Source organism: Clupea harengus, chromosome 7, assembly GCF_900700415.2.
Source record: "Clupea harengus chromosome 7, Ch_v2.0.2, whole genome shotgun sequence".
Classification (NCBI taxonomy): domain Eukaryota; kingdom Metazoa; phylum Chordata; class Actinopteri; order Clupeiformes; family Clupeidae; genus Clupea; species Clupea harengus.
In genome coordinates, this window is record NC_045158.1 from 13,921,570 (window position 1) to 13,939,430 (window position 17,861).

The 17,861-nt window shown below is 48.0% G+C and overlaps 1 long non-coding RNA gene across 1 annotated transcript; it reads left to right on the forward strand.

Annotated features, from left to right (window-relative positions):
• The first annotated feature begins 878 nt into the window (after positions 1-878).
• LOC122133026 lies at positions 879-6,053 on the forward strand. Its single transcript, XR_006152491.1, has 2 exons — positions 879-5,244; positions 5,802-6,053. It is a non-coding gene; the product is annotated as an uncharacterized LOC122133026 (long non-coding RNA).
• The last annotated feature ends 11,808 nt before the right edge of the window (positions 6,054-17,861 follow it).

Genomic DNA, 17,861 nt, shown 5'->3' on the forward strand with positions numbered 1-17,861 from the left:
TCACAAACAGGTTCACGAAAGGTTCTAATAAATAGATCATAAAAAACTCTCTCAATAAATAAAATGAATGAATGTACAAAAATGTTAATCAAATAAATGTAAGATTCCTTCTCTGTCCTCTGAATTCTGTGGTGGGAGTCTGTGACGGTTTGACAGCTGGATGCTATGGAGACGCTCACCGACACAAAGGAGCCCCACTACTGGTGGAGGAGTGAGAGCAGAGTGCCAGAGGCCACATGCTCAGTGCTTTTACTGACACCTGCTGTTTGCTACACAGCTTGAGGGACAGAGATAAAGAGTAAGAGAGAGAGAGAAGGAGAGAGAGGGGAAGAGATTGAAACAGAGGGAGCTTTAGGGCTTCTTCCTGATTTTTTGTCTATTGCTTTTGTTTGTCAGTGTTGTATGCCATGTTATATTTGTCACTTTCACTACTCTTTCAGGTGCTTCCACACTAAAAACTTTTCTTCTCCTCTGTCTTTCTCTTTCTCTCCCTCTTTCTTCCTGATAGAAACTCCTCATTAACTTCTCTCAGCACAGGCTACACTAATCTCACCTGTCTGCATGCTCCCTCTCTCCTTCCCGATCTGCCATGGCAGGTAGGCCAGCGGGGTCATCAGTTTTGGCAGGCCGCCTTGAAGACTCTGACGGATATGGATTGTCTCGTCCCACCGTGATGACAGCCGCGACGGGAGCCACGCGAAACGCGAAAAGGTGGAACGCAAGGTTGCGTGCTCGGCAGCGTCCGATCGTGTCGCCTCACATCAGTCACCGCCGTCCGCCCGCGCTGCGTCTCTCTCGCACACCCCTCCGGGGCTCATTTCAAACATTTTGGAAGGCAAGAGCATGCATGATGGATCTGAGCGTGGAGGGCGGGGAGGGTGGGGGGGGGGATGGGGGGGTTATATTCTGCTGACAAACACAGATGAGCGCGATTGTTGATTCAGGGCTACCATCACAGCAGGCACGCTGAGAATGCCAATGAAGGGAGGGTGACCGAACAGGAGGGGTGGTCTGAAAAGAGAAAAAAGTGTTTGGCAGGTGTATGGAAGGTGTCGTGTCGCCGGGAGACTGCATAGCCCATCATCGGCGCATGATGGTGATGCTCTCCAGAGAGGGGAAAGAAGCCAGGCGGTGATAGCTCGGTCGGTTGGCTGGTCGGAGAGGGAAAGCAAAACACACACTGAGAACACTCATGCAGAAAGCCTATTGCCTATAAGTCTACACACCTCTGATGGGAGCCAGATCTCAGGGGACAAGAGTCAATCTAGACTGCCTACCCCAGGGCAATCAAGAATCGTGACTTTTGAGAGAGGAATATGAAGTCTTCTGATGTATCTTAAGGTTATTGTTTGGGTTGTTGGTATCATCAGTTTCTCAATCAAACACACACAAACAAGAGCAGGTTGCAATATCTTTAAGAGTGGCCTTGCCAATAGCAGCAGCCAGCCCACGAGGCAACGTGAATATAAAATGTGGCCCTTCGAACATTGCAGTCTAAACAATAAAAAAATTTGTATTCAACTGTAACAGAGCCCACCACCAGAGCATTTTTCAGTACTGAGAATGTTTCTACTTACCAGACTTCCATCCAGTCGTAGTTGCACTCAATCATTGGTGTATGCGGTGGGATTTTCTACCATGCTTTCATATAGTGCTGGATGGAACAGCACAACTGTGCAGAGGATTGAATGTTTGACCACAAACACATTAAGATTGCATGGCGACAACAAGAGTTTGGGTAGAACATAGGAATCGTATCACCCCCCTCTGGTTACAGCGTTGCCCTGAATATAGTGCATTTGAAGGCTCATGCGCAGAGACTTTACTGGTGTAAGGAAGCTCATTATTTGGCACAGAGTGTTCTCGGCAGGAACAGCAGGGGAGCTGGGATTGCCACAGGCCCCTCACTCAGCTTCCTTTGAGAAGGTGAGAAGTTCAGGCCCGTTGTGGTGCCAAGAAATGGCAGAGTTGGGCGCTTTGGTGTTGTCAATGCATGCATAATCTCAGGCCTGATGGTGTTTTGGGCTGATCCTCACAAGGCAATCTCTAGACTCACTTTACTTGTGGCGTGGGAAGCTAATAGAGATATAATTATAGCATGTATCCCCCACTGTGATCAGTAGCCTCGCATTAGGGCAATCCACAAGCAGAAAATGAGAGATGAAATTATACACACATAGAAAAACACTCACGCACACACACGCACACACACACACACACACACACACACACACACAATGACATGAAAGTAGGGCATCATCCCATACAGCATGCTAGTCACGGCCTTATTTGCGCAGGTCAACTATACTGGATGCCTTTAATCAAAACCAGAAGGTTGTTTTATTGAGTCGGACACTATGCCTTACATGAGTCCACTCCTTTATGCTGAAGGTGAGGTCAGAGGTTATTTTGAATAGTAATTAGATTTCCACTCTGACCCACCCAAAAGATCTATTGTTAACACTCATGGGAGAACCACACGGGAGAGTCACTGGGCAATTGCAAGCATACATGGACTTTCACAGTACTTTCACTCAGCCCGACATAGCACAGTTCATCATCATTCAAACATTAAGAAAAAAAATTACACATAAATACCCATCCAGATCTGTCCTTTGATCATTGTGCTATGTATTATACCTCATCTTGTCCATACCATTTATAGGGAAGAGCACTTACAAAGAGAGTAATGATGTTTCTGCTTTCAGACTTGTTGTTATTTAGATGTTACACGAAGATCCTGTCCTCTTTGGGAAAATATGCTGTATCATATAAGCCTAAGCAATCACCATGGAAAGTAATGTAAAACGTTAGTCTGTCTTTTTGTGGACACAAATAACATGAAGCACAATCAGTAATAAGTATTAAATTGAGCGGATGAATACAACCTCCATGGTAAGCCTTCCAGTGACTGCTCTAGTGCTTTTATCCACCCATACATTCGCTCAGAGTTCTGCTCAGTTAAACACGATTAATGAAACAAATAGAGAAAATGTGTTCGGATCTTTTTTCTTTTTTTTTAGGGAAGAGAACGTGCTCAAATGTCATTGCGGACAGGCAGAATTTATAATTTATTCTGGCAAAATCCCATTGCCTCAGTTTCCTGCCTCCCACGTTCCATTCAGTGAACTCACGGCTTCAGCAGAGATGAGCAGAGAGGCCCAGAGACTGATAATACACATATGGCACTTCAGCACTCCCTGTAACAATCGACTTAATGTGTATCCTCAAACCAAAAATAAATTGAATACATTTGTTTTTGTTCAGATAAAAATTCATGAACTTTTTTTTCCCCAATGACATCAATAATGTATAACTGATGGGAAAAAATTGAGCAAGCGCATGCCCAAATCTCTTGTGTGTTTGTGGATCGCTGGTGTGCAGAAATGGCCTTTGACAACTGATAACAGACTTGTGTGTGAGCGTGAGCGCGCACATACACACACACACACACACACACACAAAAACTGAAAACATACACCCACACAAACAACTCACTGGAGATTGAAGATAGAGACAAAATATGCTGTACTTCTGACACCTGCTCCTCTTACTGGTTCTCAATATCTGTGTCATGCAGACACATCCGACTGAATACACTGAACATTTACTGGCACTGAAAGGCTCTTTTTTCAAAGAACATCACTCTAACAACCTTGAAGAGAGATCATAATGATTACAGATAAATTCAAGGTCAAAATTATGGCTTTGAATCAATACCACACCAAGTACCAGCACCTCTACAGTATATAGCATAATGACAATGATGGAGTATGCATGTATATATATGTGTACATGACATGGAAAGTACTCTGCCAGTATGAAATATGGGACTGCTGCAATGTTTTGGATATGCAAAAAGGCATCATTAATTTGTACCCTTTTGTTTGGTCTGAGTGGAGTAGACGAAGATGCATTATGTTGAGTTTCTCATCAGATCTACTGTCAACTGCTTTTTTCCTGAAGAGGCAGGATTAGCATAATAGTTTCCTGCCATTACGCCCTTGTGGCCTAAAAATCAATTTGGAAGTGACATGCCAAGTGGTCGTGTAATTAGCATAAGAACATCAGACACACGCTCAGACGCACTGTGTCGCGCACACACAAAAAAATAATCCTCTGAACAAAATTTGCCCTTATGTCTCAGAGTCCTCCTCTCTGCAGGCCATGGCAAGGTTGAAATCCCGGGACAACTTCCTCTGAATAAATTACCGCCGTGCACGGCAGAGATTTGCATAAGCCGTCAGATCGTCCTTTGAATCGGGCTATTTTAAAAGCAGACATAGCTCCCCGTACCATTCCTGTTCGCTCCACAGTCACCTGCCAGAGTTAATCTTCCCCAAAGTCATTTAAACACTGGAATTAAACAAACAAGCCACATAAGGCAAGGGGGCTTTCATGCCTCCCATGGAAGAATCCCACTTTTATGAGAGGAAGTTCAAAGCCGAGCAGGGGGAATTGTGGAGCTTAACTGAAGTCCGAGTGGAGCTCCCAGTGCGACAAGAAATCCCATTTCCCTACTGTTGGGTAAGACTTTTTTTATGTTTATGAAGTTTAATTTCAAAGAGCAACACCTTGGGTAATACATAAATACAGTTCGGATCCCATAGTGTGCAAAGATGATTACACAGTCACCTGTGCGGATGCTTTACATATTCTACCTCCAGTGGTTTTTTCATGGGTAGGTTCCATACTGTATTAGTCTTTGGGGTTTATAATCTGGAACATAATCATTTTTAGAAATGTAGGAATATTTTCCACGGACATGATAGTGGAAATCATTGTGTCCTTATGTGAGAAAGTGAATTCTCCCTTCTCACTGCTTTGCACTGGAGTGGAGTTGGACGCAAGAGCGGGACAGAGACCTTGGACTCACACACACACACACACGCCTAGTTAGACATTTTGCTAGCCACCTGTGCCCTATTGCCTTCTTAACCCTCCTTTTACCTTCAAATTTACTAACATCTTTTATCCTTGGGGTCAATTTGACCCTGGCAATTTAAACCTCCAAAAAATTATTATAATTAAAATTTTTATGTGTCAGGTACTTTAAGTTTGTTTGTTGACTGCCTAAATATCCCTTTAAATTAAACAATACCCCCAACCACCCCCCTTATCAATCCAGGATACCTGTTACGCGACTATGGAGAAATATGCAGATCACCATAAAATCTCACTGATTGACCTAAAATTGGAAAGAGATATCCTTTTGGTGTTTTCATAGCTTCATATTATTTCTAGGTACGTATTGTTGTTATCTATAACATTTGGAATGAAAATTGACCCCAAAGATAATAGGAGGGTTAATCAAGTGATGGCATGAGGGGTAGTTGATGTGAAGTGTGTGATGTTTGTATATTAATAATACATGTTGTGTGTGTAAGAGGTGTAAATCTATGGTTTTGGGTGCATTGATTCATTTGGTGGTGGGCATATGTATATATTAATCTCACTTATTATGTTATGTCTAGGACTAATGTGGGGAGAGCTACCCCCACTTCAATGGTTGGTTAGCCCAAAGGGCAGCATTATTTAAAGGGTACCTCATTCCTTGAGGGTAGGGCGTAAGAGAAGGAGAACTTACCTGCTAAGAGGTTCAGTGAACAGTTTGCCTAGTTTTTGATAGTACGTTGAGTACTTGTTACGTTTTGATGTTTGTTTGTTACGTATACATGTTTGGGGTCATTGGAGAGAATCCCCATGTAAATGTTATGACCCTGGTGGGTCTAGGCCCCGCCCTGTGATATTGGCATGCCTGTTCTCTCTCCCTGCTTTTCTCAATCTCTCTGTCTCTGCAGCAGGTGATTGGGGACAGGTGTGTTCCTGATTGGCTGGGCTATAAAAGCCCTGACCAGCCGGCAGTCGAGGCTGCTCTGGTCCTCCCGGGATTTGGATTTTGGTTCTCCGTTGTCTTTTGTTATACTCCTAGACTGACTTTGCATGACATTTTGGGTTAATCCTTATAATACTGATATGCACCACACTTTTGCATTCTTTATTCTTAAATATTATCTTTATAATTTAATAAATTGACTTAATTATCATTTAAATCTGTGTGGCCTTCCCTTCATGTTCATGCATTGAGCCGTGCATGTAACATAAAATAAATAAGTATATATTTTTGTTTGAAAGCAACCATCTCCTGCACCGTTTTTCCCCAACTTCACCATTGACTCCAGTCAGCCCACATCCCAAAACGTGGGGTGGCCACCTCGGTCCCTCACACCCTAAGAGATGTAATGGCAAACAAAACTGCATGGCAAAAGTGATGACAAAGTGGTCCAGGTGCAACAAAAATTGACATCTGAGTCAGTCTCACTGGAAATACAATTCTATGAATCTATTCACACTTGCCAAGATGTCCTTGCCCTTTAAAATCCATCATAGCAGTGCGTGTTTTGTTGCCATGTTTCAGGCTTAACAGTCTGGAGTTCATTTAGCAGAGACTTTTATCCAAAGGGACTTGCAATAGTGCAGAAACAAGTACATTTTCACCAGTCCCCAGGTATTGGACCCATTGCCTTTGTGTTAGAACTTTGCTGAACTAGTTGAAGACAGGAAGACAGTCTTACAGAGGATTACAACCTAAAAAAATTAATAATCAGACAGAATTAAAGTCTGAAAACATTAAGATGCTTTCGACCTTACAATGGTGATGTAACTCATTCACAAATGACCGAAACACTGAAGGCACATTAGCCGAGCCAACACATGCAGTAAAACAAGATATACATTCACACATTCAGACCCCGTTCACACCTGGTATTAACACGCGTCTTTGGTGATCCAATCACAAGTGGACAGTTCTAAGTACAGGTGTGAAGGCACTGAAGCGGCATTGAGGACGCATTGAGATTTGATCACATACCACATTTGGAGGTGGTTGGGGACGCATATGACCACATTCATTTAGCAGTGTAAATGCAAATGAGTCCTGGGCCACACTGAAGGACTGCCTATTCAACTGACGTACTCTACGTTCGTTTCTTTCACTCCAAGAAAAGCAATCATTTTGCAACCGCACATGTCTTCTGACTGAGAATAATCCATAAGGAAAATTCATTCCAGCCGCTAAAAGTCGTGACAGTTTGCAATTAGATGAGCCCGAATGCATGTTCACCTGCATGAGCACACTAATGAGTACGTCTGACGGTGGAGAGAGAATGAGTGCGGCTGACAGTAGAGAGAGAATGAGTGCGTCCGACAGAAGAGCAAACTCTGTGTTTTGTATAGGCTATACAGCAGCTGGGCTCACAGTGTCGCAGACAATATTTTAATGCTTCAGAAGAGATGAATCATTGTCAGGTCAGCAAAGATTTGTGTATGTAGAAGCGTAGTATCACATTTTTTTTTCCGATTTGGTTGCACCTTGGATTTATTGACAGTGATTAATCTTTTCGTGGGGACAGTGGTTCAGGAGGTAACAGAGTTGTTTAGCAATCGGAAGGTAGTATAGTTCAATCCTGACACGTCCTGTCTAAGTGTCCTTAAGCACGACACTGAACCCCCCAAAAATCCTGATGCTCCTGATGTGTTCCTTGCAAGGGAAGCTTCCTCCATGCTATATAAAATGCAGTCCATTTACCATCTTTTCTGAAGCAAGGCTCTATTCGTGGCACATTACGAAAACAGAAAGAAACACAACATGTGTATGTTTAGACACACAGCACAAAGCATCTTCCATATGCACTTTGCAGGTCCAGCTTGGTGACGTATCGTGCCCCGTGGAGTTGTTCCAAGGCGGCTGGAACTAATGGAAGCGAGTAACGGTATTTTATGGTGATGTTATTGAGGGCTCTGTAATCTATACAAGGACGTAGCACCCCATCGTTCTTTTCTCTTCTGCTGACACCGGGGATGTGGATTAACGAATGAAACCCTGCCTCAAAGCTTCATCCACATACTCTTACATCAGAATCAGAATCAGAATCGTGTTTATTGGCCAAGTAAGTTTACTCAAAGTAAAGTGTGGCTCAAGTACTTACACAGAATTATACAGCACAGCAGTTTAGAATAAAATAAATAAATATAATATAGTATAATAATTTGTAGTCAACTGTTCATTAGGCAAGGGTGAAGAAACTGTTCCTGTGTCTGGTCGTTTTGGTGTACAGTGTTCTTACCAGAGTGCTTACCAGAGGGGAGAAGTTGGAACAGGTTATGTCCGGGGTGTGAAGGGTCTGCAATGATTTTCCCTGCCCGTTTCCTGACTCTGGAGGTGTACAGGTCCTGGTTGGTGGGCAGGTCGGCACCGATACATTACAGTTTCCTTGGCAGACACGGGGGTAGACTCTAGAAAGTGGTACCCCTAGCAACCGGTCAATGGCACAGTCCCATGGACGATGGCGTGGCAGTTGTGCGGCCTTTTCTTTACTGAATGCCTCTGCCAGATCTTGGTATTCAGGTGGGATTTTGATGTTGCCCACTTCAGGACTTTCGATGGATGTGGAGACACATTGTACCTGTAGACACTGAGCCTGGCAGACTGGGGACCAGGCAAGCCCCTTATTGTTGGATCAGGAGATGTGAAGTTCATGTTGGCAGAGCCATGGTAGGTCTACAACAATTGGATGGACAAGTGAGTTCTCTGTGAACATGGTTAATGGGGAGCCCAAGCCCAGAGGTCCTTTATCAATTGCATTCACATGTAGAGTAGGGACACAGGGTGTCCTGGGAATGTCGGGAATAATTGTTGGACCTGAGTAGTGATCAGATCACTATTTCAAAACTACAGTGAATATTTACCAGGTACCACATTGTTAGTAAAAAGCACATAATATAAACACAGGCCGTTGCACGTCCGCCACTGCTTCTCCTCAGGGATCAGACGGGTCTGACCCATTTCCATTGGCTCATAAGATAGTGGGCTCTGACTGGACTCACTGCTAAGACCTAATCAGATACTTGGGATCCATTTAATTCTGAGGAGATTATCCAACTGTATGGCTAACGCAATCAGCTGATCTAGAGACAAGGCATCATCTCGACAAGCCAGATCAGACTGGATCTCAGGTCTCAGCCAGGGGCATAACTATAGGGGGTGCAGCAGGTGCGGTCGCACCTGGGCCCATGGGTCTTGGGGGCCCGTAGCCGGGGCCCATAGACATAGTTCATTATCGCAGTTCACTGGTGAGTTATCTGGGTTCCTTAACCCTCACTAGCTCAGGGCGCTACAAAATTCATTGGCTCAACTTCATTTTGAAAGTAGTGGCTGCTATCCTGGCTGCCTGGCTGGCTAAGTTTCTGACTAGCCTGCTAGCTTGCTAACAACGTGTTCGTTGCAGATAGTGTGCTTGTGTTTTAACATTCTTCTCTACTTTCAGATTGAAAAAAGATGGCCAGACACTACCCCGACTGCGGTCACGTCCGTCCCAAGGGCGACCGCCACCGTCGGTGCGTGACCTGCCTAGGCAGGGACCACGCAGAGGGCGCGCTTTCGGGCAAAGCCCCTGTCTGTTCCATCTGTGCTAGCCTCCCGCTAGCTAAGGCTACCAGGCGCCTTGCGTTCTGGAAGCGCAAGGACGCCGAGGAGACTGCACTAGTTCCATCCGGGGCTAACACCCCCGTAGAAATGAGTGCGTCTTCAGCCTTGGACTTGGTGAGCGTGAGCAGTCGCCTTGCAGCGGCAGCTCTGCCCCCGGGTCTCTCCCCGTCTCCGCCGCCTGTCAGCCCTGGGGCTGCGGGTAGCGAGGCTGAGGAGCTTCAACCAAGCGGTGTCCAGCCTGAACTCGAGCTGGACATCAGCCTGGATGATGATAGTCTGCTAGACTTCTCCGATGAGCACAGCTCAATCGCTGAAGCAATGCAGACGAGCCATGACGTCAGGTTGCGGGTGGAGACACCTCCTACCTCGTCTCGGCTCCTGGGCCAGCAACTCCACGAGGTTGCGCTGAGAGCAGCCAGCTGCCTCGGGCTCCCTCTCCCTCCCCCTCCCAGCGTGCGGTCCTCGCTGCTGGACGGGGAGTTTTATGCTGGCTCCGCCGCGTCAGTTCCCCGCTGCATCCCCTTTTTCGAGGAGGTGCACGAGGAACTGCAGGCGACATGGGCGATACCCTACTCGGGCCGAGCCCCGATGCCGGGGTTCGCGCTCTACATGCAGCTCCACATGGCTAAGGGGAGGGGCTACCTCTCCTTTCCTCAGGTGGAGGATGCAGTAGCGGGCTACCTCTCGCCCGCCTCCCCCACGATGCGTTTCGGCCAGAAGCCTCTCCTGCCCACGCGGGTGGGCAGACAGCAGGCTCAGCTGGCAGAGAAGTCCTACTTGGCTGCAGGGCAGGCTGCCTGCACGACCAATACGGCTGCATTGCTACAGCGCTACCAGGCAAAGCTCCTGACTGAGCTTGCCTTGTCGCTGGGGGAAGATCACCCGTCTGTGGCAGAACTCCGTCGCGCGACGGATCTGTCGCTCAGACTAACTCGGTGCACGTCACAGGCACTGGGGAGGGTGATGGGTGCCGCGGTGGCTACCCAGAGGTCTCTGTGGCTATCACTGGCTAAGCTGTCAGACAGAGAAAAAGCACCACTCCTCGACGCCCCGGTCTCTGTCCAGGGCGCCTCCGGGGAGGCAGTGGTCACAATGGCTGCCAAGTTCGAAGAACAGCAGAAGAGCAGAGAGGTATTCCAGGCTTGGATGCCTCGCTCTAGTGGCACGGGTGAGACGTCCTCCTCAGGACACACCACACCCGCACCGGGCCAGAAGAGAAGCGGGTTCCGCTCGCCAGCGCCTCCAGCAAAGGTGTCCACCGGGCGAGGCTGGCAGAGACACCCCCTCCGCCCTCCAGCGCAGCCTGCAGCACAGCGACCAGCTGCGCGCCCTGCCCAGGGTGCAGCCCAGGCTCCGCGGCAGCACTCCGCTCGCCGCGGGCGAGGCAGAGGGAGACCTCAGGCTTCCTGACCGTGACAGTCAGCCACTCGTCACACAGGGGGGAGCGGTGGAGTCCACACCGCCTCCACAGAAATCAGCCTGTCGCTCACATGTGGAAATCATGTCCAGCACAATAAGCAGGTTTTCACAAGCACCACAATCATATGTCCTAACGCCTGTCCCAGATGGCGCAGTGCCCAGGCATGCTGGTGCAACTCCCCCCGCGATGCACACAGTGCAATCGCACCCCCACATTTTTTTCAAAAACATGAGGGGGCAGCCCCAGATCTCGTCTCCCTCCCTAGGCGGAGTGGGTGTAGATCTAGGCTTAGACTCATTGACCATGAGCGGGTTAGTCCCCGACAAATTCAACTCAAAGCACAACCTCCCTGGTTGTGCGGAGAGTTGGCGCGCATGCGCAGTGTCACCATGGGTGCTAAAGACGATCACAAGGGGTTACGTGCTGCAATTCGCCCGTTCCCCTCCGCCATTCAGCGGAGTGATACAGTCTGTGGTGCAGCGAGAACAGTCTCACTTCCTACGAGAAGAAATAATCTCCCTGCTCAGAAAGGAAGCGATAAGCAGAGTCCCTCCCAAGGAGGTAAATGCAGGCTTCTACAGCCGTTACTTCCTCGTACCCAAAAGAGACGGGAATTATCGGCCAATATTAGATCTACGTGTGTTAAACAAAGCACTCATGCCACTACGGTTCAGAATGTTGACCCCACGCAAGCTTGTGCAGTTTATAAGGCCAAACGATTGGTTTATCACGATAGACTTAAAAGACGCTTATTTCCACATTCCGATCCACCACAGACATCGGAGATATCTGAGGTTTGCGTTCGGAGGAATAGCGTACCAATTCAACGCACTCCCATTCGGCCTGTCCCTAGCGCCGAGGGTATTTACAAAGTGCGTAGAGGCAGCCGTCGCCCCATTACGTCGACGCGGCTTACGCGTTTACAATTATTTGGACGACTGGTTAATTGCTTCTCATTCAAAGGCTGCAGCAGTGCAGGACGGCCATCTAGTGGTGGCGCACCTGTATCGACTGGGCTTTGTAATAAACAGGGAAAAGAGCGTTCTCTGCCCCAGGCAAGTTACGCATTTTCTGGGTATGATTTTAGACTCCACCTCCATGGAGGTCAAGCTGTCTCAAGAACGGATAAATGCCATCAAAACATGCGTGCGCCAGTTCCGACGGGGACAGTCAGTCTCGTCGCTGTGCTGCCAACGCCTGTTAGGAATGATGGCGTCGGCCGCTATAGCGCTCCCGCTGGGGATGTTGCGCATGCGGCCATTCCAAATATGGTACCTGTCTATGAAGCTCAACGCAGTCACAGACAGGCATCGCAGAGTAGTGGTGTCCTCCAGATGCAGGAAAGCCCTGGCGATCTGGAGAACCCCCTGGTTTCTCGCCGCGTCGGGCACTATGGGCATAGTGTCGTGTCGCGTCGCGTGGTGGTGACCACAGACGCTTCCACCAAAGGCTGGGGAGCGGTCTGCGAAGGGAGAGGCGTGAACGGTCTCTGGTCAGTGACAGAGGCCGCGTCTCACATAAATGTGTTAGAGCTGCGAACAGTAGTCCTAGCTCTACAACACTTTCTGCCCAGGCTGAGTGGTCAGCATGTACTAGTGAGAACGGACAACACTGCGACCTTGGCGTATATAAATCGCCAGGGCGGAGTGCGCTCCCCGTCACTACACCATTGGGCGACTCGCCTGCTCCTGTGGGCAGCGAGGCACGTCCTGTCCCTCAGGGCAGTTCATATACCAGGTCACCTCAACTACGGTGCGGACCTGTTATCGAGGGGCGATCCTCGAGCAGCAGACTGGTGCCTTCACCCACAAGTGATAGGTCAGATCTGGGTGCGTTTTTTCAAGGCGCAGGTGGACCTGTTCGCGAACAGGCAGAACACCTGCTGCCCGCTCTGGTTCTCGCTAGGGGGCGACGATCCCCCACTAGGCATAGACGCGCTGGGCCACCAGTGGCCAGCTCTACCCCTATATGCTTTCCCCCCGATCCCGCTCCTCCAGCAGGTGCTGTGCAGGATTGCGGACGAGGGCAGGGAATTGATATTGATAGCCCCCCACTGGCCCAATCAGCCGTGGGCGGCAGATCTGGTCAATATGTCAGTGCAGCAGCCTTGGGAGCTGCCTCTGCGGAGGGACCTCCTAACGCAGGCGCACAGGACAGTGTGGCACCCACATCCGGAGTGGTTGCGTCTCAGAGCCTGGCACCTGAAAGGTGCAGGCTCATAGCGTCAGGCTTGTCGGACGCGGTGGTGGCTACAATACAGAGTGCCCGAGCTGTATCAACACAGGCTCTGTATACGCTGAAGTGGCGCAGTTTTGAGCGGTGGTGTGCTGCGCGTCAGCACGACCCCATTAACTGCGCGCTGGGCGTTATTCTAGAATTCCTACAGCAGTTGTTTGATGAGGGGAAGGCGGCTTCTACTCTCAAAGTGTACATGGCTGCCATTTCAGCCTGCCACGCAGGCATTAATGGCAGTTCTCCTGGCAGTCACCCGCTAGCGTCACGCTTTATGGCGGGGGCGAGACGGCTCAGGGTGCCAGAGAGACACCTCAAACCCTCTGGGGATCTGCTGGTGGTGTTACGTGCTCTCACAGGGCCTCCGTTCGAGCCCCTGGAGACAGTGGACATAAAGTTTGTCTCTTTAAAGACCGCGCTGCTGCTGGCGTTAACATCAGCAAAACGCGTTGGTGACATGCAAGCCCTGTCAGTCAGTCCATCGTGCCTTCAGTTCTCGATCGCTGGTGACAGAGTGGTTATGCGACCTAATGCTGCTTACACACCTAAGGTGGTGGTAACCCCATTCCGCAATCAGGTGATTGAATTAGCAGTTTTCTCGCCTCCTCCTTTTGCGTCAGCAGAGGAGGAACGTTTGAATAAGCTCTGTCCAGTGCGCGCTCTCCGCTGTTACGCAGAGCGCACTAGAGCTTTCAGACAGTCAGATCAGCTATTCGTGTGCTTCGGTGCACGCGCAAAAGGCAGACCTCTATCAAAACCGAGCCTCTCCCGTTGGATAGTAGAGGCTATCGTGTTGTCTTATAAGAGCTTGTCTTTAGATCCCCCGGAGAAGTTGCATGCGCACTCTACGCGGGGGTCTCGTCTTCCTGGGCCTTACTAAAGGGCGTCTCAGTGGAAGATATTTGCAAAGCTGCAAGCTGGAGTTCTCGCCACACTTTCATTAGATTCTATATGTTAGATGTGGCTGAACCTAGTTTTCTTCATAGCGTTCTGCGGGCAAGCGATCTCTGAATCCCTTGGCCTGAGAACGATATATATGATAAGTGTGTTCATTAGTGTCTACATGTTATGTTGCACATGAAACATCCCAGGGTTTTCCTACGGGTGCAGGATCACGGATCCCTGTCGCCTATGATAAAGGTGGCCCTATTCATGGTGTTCTGCAGGCAAGCGATCTCTGAATCCCCTGACCTGAGAACGATGTATATGATAAGTGTGTTCATCGGTGTCTACATGTTTGTTGCACATGAAACACTCCAGGGTGGTTTCCTACAGGCGCAGGATCGCGATCCTTGCCGCCTATGACAAAGGTTGCCCTGTTAATATGTTCACCGCCAGCGGCCGTATGAACCTCTATGAGGGCAAAGGCTCCAGTAAAGCTGGTGTGTGTAATTGGCTGCCACTGTATTATCACGCGGGAATGTATAGGGTCCCATACGGTTATATCGCAGTGAACTGCGATAAGGAACGTCTCGGTTCCTTACGTAACCTCGGTTCCTTAAGCAGGAACCAGATATAACAAAGTTGGCGTGTACAGTGTTACTTTGGATTGATTGTCTTGCTCAGTTTCTTTCCAAGGCAGATCTGAGGGCGCGTAATGATATTATAGTACTCCTGGCAGGCGGGGCCAGGAGCGCGCGCTGACAGATCTCGCGGCCTTTCAGGCGTGAATAGATAAATGCTTCGATTTGTACCCCATGACTGACGTCATGTACCATACTGTTATATCTGGTTCCTGCTTAAGGAACCGAGGTTACGTAAGTAACCGAGACGTTATGTCTAAATTGTCTATGACTCAAATTTTCGCCACTCAAATACGGATGTGTTCAGAGTAGAACTAGTATTACATTACAAAGAGTGTCTAATGCTATATATGCGCTTGAAAAGGCAAACTTATCTCCATCATGGTAGGTATTATTTGTGGGAAAAATAGTAACAATCTATAACAAAATGATATGCTTATCTTACATACACTATAGAAACTATTAAAAAAATGAAATGAATAAGTTCTTATTTTCTTTGGTATTTTTGTCATATTCAGATTTGCAATGATGATTGCTGGGTAACAGGGACGTGCACAGGAATTTTGAAGGGCAGTTGCTCTGCCCTGGAAAAAAGGGGCAACACGTACATTTTTTTGTCACCGCCGCCGCCGCCACGCCCCCGTCCCCTGGACGCATATTTTGCCTATATTACTTCAAACTCTCACTAACCGCCGCTGCCACGCCCCTGTCCCCTGGACGCATATTTTGCCTATATCACTTCAAACTCTCACTAACCGCCGCCGCCACGCCCCCGTCCCCTGGACACATATATTGCCTATATCACTTCAAACTCTCACTAACCGCCGCCGCCACGCCCCCGTCCCCTGGACACATATATTGCCTATATCACTTCAAACTCACTAACCGCCGCCGCCACACCCCCGTCCCCTGGACGCTTATTCCGCGATTATTTTATCTAGGCAAGACCGACAAGCTGACTGAGCACAGCCAGAGGCACAGCACACCTGCACAATGCCTTTTCAATGGACAGGATAGCCAGACCACTCAGCCTCTCCTGCTCCTCAGGTAGGTCTTAATGAGTTTCAATTTGGAAAAGGGTCGCTCGGCTGTTGCCACTGTCAGAAACAATGGCAGGGCAGTGCACACGGAGTGATAATCCATAATCAGCATCTTGGCAAATTGAGAGACTGCAGACTGCTGAGCAATCTCTCCTCTAAAGCAGGCACTGAATGATAGGAGTTGTGCAGGAAACGTTATTCCTATGTCCCTGTTGTAGTGGTCAGAAAGACCTTTTGCCTGGTCATATAGCTCATCATTATCAGGCCGGGGTTTTCAGGCACACACGCAGATTGCAGGTCAGGTGCAACAAAAGAGTTTATTCACAGCAGGCTAGTTAGCCAGATCTACACAGTAGCAAACACAGCAAGGCTATCAAAGTTCACAACCTCACCGGATACATAAACACAAGTACGTTCCACAATAGAACGGTTAGTCCAAAGGAAGGTAATCCACAAAGGTAATCCACAAAGGTAATCCAGGGAACGAAGTCTATCCACAGGAAAAGTCTTATCCACGTTGTGGTGGATGCACAGGGTTAGCAACAGTCAAAGGTAATTAGCGGCTAGCCTATGCTAAGCTAATCGCGAGTGCGTTAGCATTCCACAAACAGGGTTGAGATACCCAAACAAGACTTCTTAAGAGAAGCGAGAAGAAAGATAACTGTACTCACGAGACTCCATGACCGAGTGAAGAGGGAAGGACACCCAGTGCTTAAGTAGGAAGTAGTAATCACCTCAGGTGTAGCCCAGTGTAGAAGAAAGGTTAGTGTTAGGTGCTCTAGAGTGAGTGTCGCCCTCTAGAGGACTGGCGACCCTTCACAGACGTGACAATCATTGCCTGCAAGCTTATGACCACTACAACAGGGACATTACAGTTTCCTGCACAACTCCTATCCTTCAAACTTCCGAGACCTTATTTAACAGGTTGTTATAATTTCGTTAAATGAAAGGTCATATTTGATAATTATGCGGGAAGTGCCATGAACCATATTTTGAAATAGCAAAAATACAAGACGTTTTCCACATTTCTTCTATGGCTTTAGAATTACATCCTTTTAATTGACACAAAGCACACCCCCAGTGTCTGCCAAATGACGCTGATGTAAAAGCAATTTCAGGCTGCGATATATCCTGCTGTAACTGCTGACCATTTGGCATGTCAGACCAGGTGCCCTGGTGCCTCTCACCGGACGTTGTACAAGTTATTGGGGTCAGGGAAGAGGAGATTGAGCTTGCTTCCTCTCACAGAACACACTGTGCTCCACAGGACAGATTTCCTCATCATCGGAACACCATACATCCCAGGCAATACTGTCAGAGGTCTGGCCGAGAATAAAAAAGAAAAAAAAAGAAAGAAGTTGCGCGGAGATAACTAATTTCCTGACAGATGACAGAAAACTCTGTGGGTGTTTACTGCCCTTTCATCTTGTTCATTACTGTATAAGCTATCAGGCAGATGACCTTGCAGACCTCATTCATTAATATAAATTGAAAAGGGAAGAAATATGACAGGGACTGTGGAATGATGCCCAGATGCCCAAGGCATAACTCAGCTTTCTGCCTTTTTCATCTCTTACCAGCTGGAGAGAGAGGAAGGGTCACTGGCTCTGAACAGATCTTTCAAAGATTAATAATGTCACATGTTCATGGAAAAGGGCTTGATATGAATCTCCATGACATGATAGAATAGAAGCTGCACAACAACATGCTGCATAGCATGATTTTGGTTCATGATGTTTACCCAGCTACACTCAATGGAGTAATATGAAACCAGTGTGACCGTAATTTTAATTGTTTGCAATGTATGCAATGTGATAACAACATCATTATTGTGTTTACTGTAGATGCACACTTCAGACATATGACTTAAGGTGCCGTTATGCTTCTACGTCTGCATTACTGCGTGGTCACGCAGTTGCTTTGACGGACTTGTGAACATTTAAGCCTAATTTATGGTCGGCCTTTTACGCAGACACGCAAGAGCCCCTTGCGTTGTTGCAAACCCCCTCCGAGCACCTCTTGTGTGCTTGCTTGCGCCTCCCAAATTTTGTAACTATCCGACAAGGCGACGCTAGCCACAGGGCTGTGATTGGTCCAACCCATCGCTGTTTACCTTGTGGGCAGTAGCATGCTAACATTGGATAGCTGGCTCAGACACC